We start from the raw sequence: 10,210 nt of genomic DNA on the forward strand, positions 1-10,210 counted from the left end.
GGAAGGAAAAAGATGTGGTCTTCTCTAGGGACAACTTCGTAACGGAAGGAAAAAGATGTGGTCTTCTCTAGGGACAACTTCGTAACGGAAGGAAAAAGATGTGGTCTTCTCTAGGGACAACTTCGTAACGGAAGGAAAAAGATGTGGTCTTCTCTAGGGACAACTACGTAACGGAAGGAAAAAGATGTGGTCTTCTCTAGGGACAACTACGTAACGGAAGGAAAAAGATGTGGTCTTCTCTAGGGACAACTACGTAACAGAAGGAAAAAGATGTGGTCTTCTCTAGGGACAACTACGTAACGGAAGGAAAAAGATGTGGTCTTCTCTAGGGACAACTACGTAACGGAATGAAAAAGATGTGGTCTTCTCTAGGGACAACTTCGTAACGGAAGGAAAAAGATGTGGTCTTCTCTAGGGACAACTACGTAACGGAAGGAAAAAGATGTGGTCTTCTCTAGGGACAACTACGTAACGGAAGGAAAAAGATGTGGTCTTCTCTAGGGACAACTACGTAACGGAAGGAAAAAGATGTGGTCTTCTCTAGGGACAACTTCGTAACGGAAGGAAAAAGATGTGGTCTTCTCTAGGGACAACTACGTAACGGAAGGAAAAAGATGTGGTCTTCTCTAGGGACAACTACGTAACGGAAGGAAAAAGATGTGGTCTTCTCTAGGGACAACTTCGTAACGGAAGGAAAAAGATGTGGTCTTCTCTAGGGACAACTACGTAACGGAAGGAAAAAGATGTGGTCTTCTCTAGGGACAACTACGTAACGGAAGGAAAAAGATGTGGTCTTCTCTAGGGACAACTACGTAACGGAAGGAAAAAGATGTGGTCTTCTCTAGGGACAACTTCGTAACGGAAGGAAAAAGATGTGGTCTTCTCTAGGGACAACTACGTAACGGAAGGAAAAAGATGTGGTCTTCTCTAGGGACAACTACGTAACGGAAGGAAAAAGATGTGGTCTTCTCTAGGGACAACTACGTAACGGAAGGAAAACGATGTGGTCTTCTCTAGGGACAACTTCGTAACGGAAGGAAAAAGATGTGGTCTTCTCTAGGGACAACTACGTAACGGAAGGAAAAAGATGTGGTCTTCTCTAGGGACAACTACGTAACGGAAGGAAAAAGATGTGGTCTTCTCTAGGGACAACTACGTAACGGAAGGAAAAAGATGTGGTCTTCTCTAGGGACAACTACGTAACGGAAGGAAAAAGATGTGGTCTTCTCTAGGGACAACTTCGTAACGGAAGGAAAAAGATGTGGTCTTCTCTAGGGACAACTACGTAACGAAAGGAAAAAGATGTGGTCTTCTCTAGGGACAACTTCGTAACGGAAGGAAAAAGATGTGGTCTTCTCTAGGGACAACTACGTAACAGAAGGAAAAAGATGTGTCTTCTCTAGGGACAACTTCGTAACGGAAGGAAAAAGATGTGGTCTTCTCTAGGGACAACTTCGTAACGGAAGGAAAAAGATGTGGTCTTCTCTAGGGACAACTTCGTAACGGAAGGAAAAAGATGTGGTCTTCTCTAGGGACAACTACGTAACGGAAGGAAAAAGATGTGGTCTTCTCTAGGGACAACTTCGTAACGGAAGGAAAAAGATGTGGTCTTCTCTAGGGACAACTACGTAACGGAAGGAAAAAGATGTGGTCTTCTCTAGGGACAACTACGTAACGGAAGGAAAAAGATGTGGTCTTCTCTAGGGACAACTTCGTAACGGAAGGAAAAAGATGTGGTCTTCTCTAGGGACAACTTCGTAACGGAAGGAAAAAGATGTGGTCTTCTCTAGGGACAACTTCGTAACGGAAGGAAAAAGATGTGGTCTTCTCTAGGGACAACTACGTAACGGAAGGAAAAAGATGTGGTCTTCTCTAGGGACAACTACGTAACGGAAGGAAAAAGATGTGGTCTTCTCTAGGGACAACTACGTAACAGAAGGAAAAAGATGTGGTCTTCTCTAGGGACAACTACGTAACGGAAGGAAAAAGATGTGGTCTTCTCTAGGGACAACTACGTAACGGAAGGAAAAAGATGTGGTCTTCTCTAGGGACAACTACGTAACGGAAGGAAAAAGATGTGGTCTTCTCTAGGGACAACTACGTAACGGAAGGAAAAAGATGTGGTCTTCTCTAGGGACAACTTCGTAACGGAAGGAAAAAGATGTGGTCTTCTCTAGGGACAACTTCGTAACGGAAGGAAAAAGATGTGGTCTTCTCTAGGGACAACTTCGTAACGGAAGGAAAAAGATGTGGTCTTCTCTAGGGACAACTACGTAACGGAAGGAAAAAGATGTGGTCTTCTCTAGGGACAACTACGTAACGGAAGGAAAAAGATGTGGTCTTCTCTAGGGACAACTACGTAACAGAAGGAAAAAGATGTGGTCTTCTCTAGGGACAACTACGTAACGGAAGGAAAAAGATGTGGTCTTCTCTAGGGACAACTACGTAACGGAAGGAAAAAGATGTGGTCTTCTCTAGGGACAACTACGTAACGGAAGGAAAAAGATGTGGTCTTCTCTAGGGACAACTACGTAACGAAAGGAAAAAGATGTGGTCTTCTCTAGGGACAACTACGTAACGGAAGGAAAAAGATGTGGTCTTCTCTAGGGACAACTACGTAACGGAAGGAAAAAGATGTGGTCTTCTCTAGGGACAACTACGTAACGGAAGGAAAAAGATGTGGTCTTCTCTAGGGACAACTACATAACGGAAGGAAAAAGATGTGGTCTTCTCTAGGGACAACTACGTAACGGAAGGAAAAAGATGTGGTCTTCTCTAGGGACAACTACGTAACGGAAGGAAAAAGATGTGGTCTTCTCTAGGGACAACTACGTAACGGAAGGAAAAAGATGTGGTCTTCTCTAGGGACAACTACGTAACGGAAGGAAAAAGATGTGGTCTTCTCTAGGGACAACTACGTAACGGAAGGAAAAAGATGTGGTCTTCTCTAGGGACAACTACGTAACGGAAGGAAAAAGATGTGGTCTTCTCTAGGGACAACTACGTAACGGAAGGAAAAAGATGTGGTCTTCTCTAGGGACAACTACGTAACGGAAGGAAAAAGATGTGGTCTTCTCTAGGGACAACTACGTAACGGAAGGAAAAAGATGTGGTCTTCTCTAGGGACAACTACGTAACGGAAGGAAAAAGAAGGAAGTGGGTCTTGGAAGAATTGAAGTTCGAGAAAAATATCAGACTGTGATTTGTTCCTCTAATTATACATCTGTACACTAACCAGAGAAGACCTGGTTAGTGTACTGATGTATATTCAATGATGTATATTCAACCCACCACCAAACAACAGAACATTCAGGCTAGAATATGATTGAAATAACTGAGCAATAGTTTCAAAAACAATTGCTGGGACAGCGATTAGGCACAGAGCTGTTCACATCACATTTTAACCATGTAGAATAAACTGGGACACGTGTCGGAGGCTCGAGACATAGAGGACAGATTTGTTGACTCACCAGCGCAGAACTTTTTAAGACAACACATCAAGGGGCCAATGAAATAAGAAGGAGCTAAAACACTTGCATAGCAGCATCTAACATTTACCTCCAGCAAGTCGGACATAGGAAAAAAATTCTTCTACGTTCTCCTACCTATAATCAATCGCTCAAAAGAACGTTATACAGAAAAAGTGAATGTGAAAGACTGATGCAGTTTCTGTCAGAAGTTATCATTTGGATGCGGAGATTAACAGACAACCCCCCCCCCCCAGACAACCCCACCCAGACAACCCCCCCTCAGTGTATGACTCTTAAACTCGGTCAAGAATATAAAAACAAAGAACAAACTCTATGCCAAGACTGAGACAAACAAGACAGAAATAAGTTCACTGAAGAAATTAAGGAATTAAATATGAAATTTGAAATAAATACAACTACCTGAGCAAAATCCGACCCAGTTCACAGCCGCATCAGGATAACAAGAACAGTAGGAAGGTGAACACCTAACACTCAAGGGATGGGAATATTCGCAGACAGTAACAGAGATGAGGGCAACTAATGTGATAGAATAATCTGCAACATTTTCCAAAACCAAGCCTAGACAAGGACATTATTTTAACTTGTGATCAAACTTGACACAAGGCAACAGGACTCAACAGCGCAAAAATCTTGAGCTAGCAGCTCTCTCTCTAATCTTTAACAATTCAAAGAGTTGAACTGTCTGATGCTTGGAAAATAACAAGTATAGTACAATTATTTAAGAAAAGAAATACGTAATAAGCTCTAAACAGCAAACTCTGATCATAAACTACAAACTCTGAACATACAATAGAGCAGAAAAATAATGTGAGGGACCTGGGAGTGGCAATGCTCGAGGATCTCACTTTCATGGATCACAACAGTGCCACGATCACAACTACAAAGAAAATGATAGGATGGATAATGGGAGCTTTCAAAATAAGAGATGCCGAGGCAAAGATGATCCTTTTCAATTCACTTGTTCTCTCTGGGCTGGAATATTGCTGTACACATTAACATCTCCGTTCAAAGCAGGTGAAACTGCAGCTCTAGAGAGCATACAGAGAATCTTTACTGCACATATAAGTTCTATCAAACACCTCAACTTCTGGGAATACTTGGAAGCACTTGACTTGTACTAGTCAGAACGCAAGCGAGAGAGATATATCATAATCTACACTTGGAAAATTCTAGAAGAAATGATCCGGGATCTGCACACAGAAATTACTCCCTACGAAAGTAAAAACTGGGCAGGCGGTGCCAAATACCCCCAGTGAAAAGTATGGGCGCCATTGGTACACTAAAAGAGAACGCCATAACCGTCCGGGGCCCAAGACTGTTCAACAGCCTCCTACCATGCATAAGAGGAATTACCAATAGACCCCTGGCTGCCTTCAAGAGGAAGCTAGACAGATACTTAAAGTCAGTGTCGGATCAGGCAGGCTGTGGTTCGTACGTTGGACTACATGCGGCCAGCAGTAACAGCATGGTTGATCAGGCCCTGATAAACCGGGAGGCCTGGTCGTGGACCGGTCTACAGGGGCGCTGATCCCCGGAATACCCTCCAGGTAGACTCCAGGCTGGTAGCAGACCAGTGTCCCTGAGTCCCTGTTAATCTTATCTTGTCATATGAACCATATAGAAACACGGAAAACCCTATATTCCTAAACTGGCCATCGATACAGTGACACGCATAATCCTACTTCACAAAATAGAGACGCAAGTCAGGCTAACATCCAGGGTATTAGCAAAGCTAAATGAACATCTGAATGACAGACAACAGAACGTAAAAGCGAGGAACACAGTGTCAGGGTAAAAAAGAGTAACTAGGGTGTCCATCTCGGCTTCGCACAAGGTCTCACATTGTTTCATTTGTATGTCAGTGGACTGTACACAAGGTTACGCTAATACATATCCATGTTCATAAATGATATCCTGAACAAACCAAAGAAACTGTCGCGACAGTGCTCAAAAAGGTTTAACACCATTAAGAACAAATAATGAAATTGGGAAACAGCAAAAGGAAACCATTGACAGCACCATCTGAAGATGAAGGTGATAAAAAAACAGACAATGAAGAGGACATAGAAGGTGCCACAGTCACACAAATTATCCCACGAAGTGCACACGGTTGATTGGCGAGGATAGGAACAGCTTACAGAAATCTAGACAAAGCCTTTCCTAGGGAAGTAAGACCCATCCTGGAGTAGCATCAGTGTGGAACCCGTTATCAGTTAAATACAAAGTGAAATTCTTGAAAGTCAAAAGGCGTGCTTCCAGAATGGTGCCTAAGCTGAGAGGACTGAGTTACGATGGGACAATATGGATGTGAATTTCAGGTTCCTAAAGGATCGAAGAACCAGAAAAAGATATGGTCTCAATACATAAAAATGCTTAAGGACATTAAAAAGATAGAGAAGGACAAGCTTTTTACCAAAGGAGATCTAGAGTAAGAGGTCTCACATGGCAACCACACACAGACATCAGGTAATAAGTCACCAGCGTGAGAGTAGTGATACAGTGACATGAACTAGACAGTGACACGGTGGAAGTTGTCTTCATGCTAGGGTTCAAATATATACATGACAGTGATATGGACTAGACAGTGACACGGTGGAAGTTGTCTTCATGCTAGGGTTCAGATATATACATGACAGTGATATGAACTAGACAGTGACACGGTGGAAGTTGTCTTCATGCTGGGGTTCAAATATATACATGACAGTGATATGAACTAGACAGTGACACGGTGGAAGTTGTCTTCATGCTGGGGTTCAAATATATACATGACAGTGATATGAACTAGACAGTGACACGGTGGAAGTTGTCTTCATGCTGGGGTTCAAATATATACATGACAGTGATGTGAACTAGACAGTGATACGGTGGAAGTTGTCTTCATGCTGGGGTTCAAATATATACATGACAGTGATATGAACTAGACAGTGACACGGTGGAAGTTGTCTTCATGCTTGGGTTCAAATATATACATGACAGTGATATGAACTAGACAGTGACACGGTGGAAGTTGTCTTCATGCTGGGGTTCAAATATATACATGACGGGCAACTGACCCAAAGCTTCGCCAAAAACTATCATAATTCAATTATAAACAACTCAAGAAACTTGACTCCGAACCATTCCTTGTCATGTGTTAGAACCCTACTGTTCCCTGGTGGCTAGAACCTTGCCATGGACTGGAACCCCACTCCTTCCCTTGCGGACGGAACCCATGCCTTGCCATGGACTGGAACCCCACTCCTTCCCTTGCGGACGGAACCCATGCCTTGCCATGAACTGGAACCCCACTCCTACCCTTGCGGACGGAACCCATGCCTTGCCATGGACTGGAACCCCACTCCTTCCCTTGCGGACGGAACCCATGCCTTGCCATGAACTGGAACCCCACTCCTACCCTTGCGGACGGAACCCATGCCTTGCCATGAACTGGAACCCCACTCCTACCCTTGCGGACGGAACCCATGCCTTGCCATGGACTGGAACCCCACACTTTTCCTTATTCATGTAACACAAGTTAGCCAGGGAAAAGTTGTCAGGTAGACACATCAACAAGTATTCTCTATGTCTTCCTTAATAAGAAAGCTAGTCACTTAATGCTCAATAAAATAATCATAAGGCTGAGTGTATATATGATAGTTACATTTTTATTAATATTTGGGTGAACATGCCAAACTGTCAGTTGTGCTTGTAACCGACCTTATAGCTGCTGCTGCTGCCTCTCTCAGTCTGTTGCTTGTAACCGACCTTATAGCTGCTGCTGCTGCCTCTCTCAGTCTGTTGCTTGTAACCGACCTTATAGCTGCTGCTGCTGCCTCTCTCAGTCTGTTTACATTGCAAGTTATTCCAGCTTGTCTACACTCACCTCGTCATGAGTTATAGATTTCTATTTGCGTTTATACAATAAACGAATTATTTATATAATCCTATTAAAATTAAATTATGCTCAAGTTAGACACAGATTAGATATATAAGACTTCGTTTCAAGCTTTTTTGAAACGACTTGACTATTTTACCATCTTGAGGCAAATCATTACGAGATGGATGTCTCCAGAATTTTTTTTTTTCAAATTTTACGAATCAGTTCTAGGCCTCTCCACTGAGAAGGCGCGTATTTTAGGAGTCATTCTGTGAGTTCAACATAATTAGCAGCCACAGAAACAATAATTCTCAGAGTTAAGTTCATTGTCATAAATCAATTTTAATGTCATGCAGATGAGTAAGGATCAACTTGTAACGCTAAAGTCGATTAGCATACTGATTGTGGCAGTGAGAAAGTGCGAGCACCAACATCAGAGGTGTTATTGTTAAACAGATAAGTTATGGAGTGGTTATAGAGCCAACAAAAGCAGAAGCGGACGCCTGACAGTGACGTCTTACCTAGAGCCATCAGTGCCAACAAGAGCAGTTGCACACCTGTGTCACTGGCCTCGCGTGCAGAGGTATCAAATTACACGAGTCTGGGAGAGAAAGCAGAGAAAACTGCGGCAAGTGCAGCAAGAGTGAGCAACACACAACCCCCCAGCATTACGAGCGCAGTTACAAGTTTCTTCAGCGTTACGTTGTGACGGAGATAATAATAATGGTTCTACCAAGTAAATTGTGTCAGTAAGTTTCTCCGTAATATGTCCGCATTGCTCGCTCTCTGCACTTAACTTTTTATTTTCCCCGGCTCCTTCCTCCCCCCCCCCCAGACACCCACCACGTTCCCCAGCCTATTAACCCCAGTTTCAAGTTCCCCTTCCTTGCCCCCTCCATCCACCACTCCAGTCGATGAATGATGTAAAACAGGTCCAAGATGTTATATATATATATATATATATATATATATATATATATATATATATATATATATATATATATATATATATATATATATATATATATATACACATATATATATATATATATATATATATATATATATATATATATATATATATATATATATATATATATATACACATCTTGGACCTGCTTTATATATATATATATATATATATATATATATATATATATATATATATATATATATATATATATATATATATATCAACTTTGTCAACTTCTACTAGTGAGAATGGCTGGATTTGAGAGGGACCTGACCTTCCAACGACAACATTCTTACCTCTACTAGTGGCCTACATCTCACCTCCTGGTGGTATATAAGGTTCCATCCTGTCACTTCATCTCCATATTGTTTCAGACTATGGAACAATACTCTTCTCCAGACTGAGGGACTGACCACCTCAGAAACTTCAAGGGTGATGGACTGATTACATCGTCTTCAAGTATCTTCTGCTTCTATCAACTCTTCTGTACTCGACTGAAGAAGCCTACTGAGTAGGCGAAACGTTTCGAAATAAAGATGCCTAACTGTTGCATATGTGTCTTACCTATCAAATTATTGTAAACTTATCTGAAATACATATAGTTGGATTAAGCTAAATTAAATTGCGGTTGTTAAAATAAGGTTAGGTAAGTTTCTAAGGTTCTTTTGGTACAAAATTATTAATTTTTACATTAACATAAATGAAAAATAATCTTTATACGTATAAGAGAAAATTTTAGAAAGGACTTAATATTGAATGAGTTCTTGCTAATTGATCAGTTTTACCTATTCGGTACGACATGTTAAATACAGCAGCTCTTTTCTGTGTCACGTGTTTTTGTTGGCTTTTAACTGGGAAACATTGGGGTTTGTTTTCTTATGACACCTGATGACCCTGTTCACCTAGCTGCAAGTAGGTACCTGGGTGTTAGTCGACTGGTGTGGGTCGCATCCTGGGGACAAAATTAACCTAACTTGCCCGAAGAGCTCTTCATAACAAGGCTCTGTACGTCACCTACGTCTAAGTTGTATTATGCACTGCTAGAAACAAAGTTTATTATTATTGTTATCAGACGGGACAACTGGAGCGGAAACTCGTCCCCAGCAGCCACGACTATGTATGTGTATGACAGACACGTTAATATCTTTATTTCTATCAGTACATGTACAAGGTATACAGTCCTAGCTGACATCACTGACGTATTACTATATAAAAAGCCGCTTGTTATGCTGAGCATTTCGGGCAAATTAGGTCAGTTTTGTCCCAGCATGCGACCCACACCAGTCCACTAACACCCATGTACCCATTTTACTGATAGGGAATATAGAAAACCGGTGTAAGTTAATACGCCTAATGTTTCTATCCTCACCGGGAATCGAACCCAGACGCCTCACCGTGTGATTCGAAAGCTTTAGCCACCAGGCACGGGGCCACCATTACATAATGCATACATCTTCACTGTATATATTTACAATTCCGTAGCACACACGGTGACACACAGAATGAGCATGCCAAGTATCTAGCGACAAATGTCTTTGATAAATGATAAGTAACATGCGGATGCTGGCGTAAAGATTAAAAGTTCCAGGATGAAAATCGCAGGATGCATCAAGCGGCCTGTTAGCTCAGTTGGTTAGAGCGCCGTGCTAATAACGCGGATGTCGTGGGTTCGATCCCCATACGGGCCAAAGTGGAGTTTAGTTTTCAGTGAATTCAGTTTTAGGAAAGCGTGTGTTACTCCTGACTAAGTTCACAGTATCTCTCGGATATAAGGATGGTAACATGCCACTAGAACCTGTTTACTACAAGATGTTACGACACCACTTATCTTCCACCGAGGAGGAGTGGCAATAAAAAGACACATTCACAATCATTCAGTCACTAGCTGTC

General features: G+C 41.9%; 1 non-coding gene across 1 annotated transcript; it reads left to right on the plus strand.

Moving 5' to 3' along the window:
- Positions 1 to 9,934: 9,934 nt before the first annotated feature.
- On the plus strand, positions 9,935 to 10,008 carry TRNAI-AAU (transfer RNA isoleucine (anticodon AAU)). The gene has a single exon. It is a non-coding gene; the product is annotated as a tRNA-Ile (tRNA).
- Positions 10,009 to 10,210: the final 202 nt, after the last annotated feature.

This window comes from Cherax quadricarinatus, chromosome 3 (assembly GCF_038502225.1).
Source record: "Cherax quadricarinatus isolate ZL_2023a chromosome 3, ASM3850222v1, whole genome shotgun sequence".
NCBI lineage: Eukaryota > Metazoa > Arthropoda > Malacostraca > Decapoda > Parastacidae > Cherax > Cherax quadricarinatus.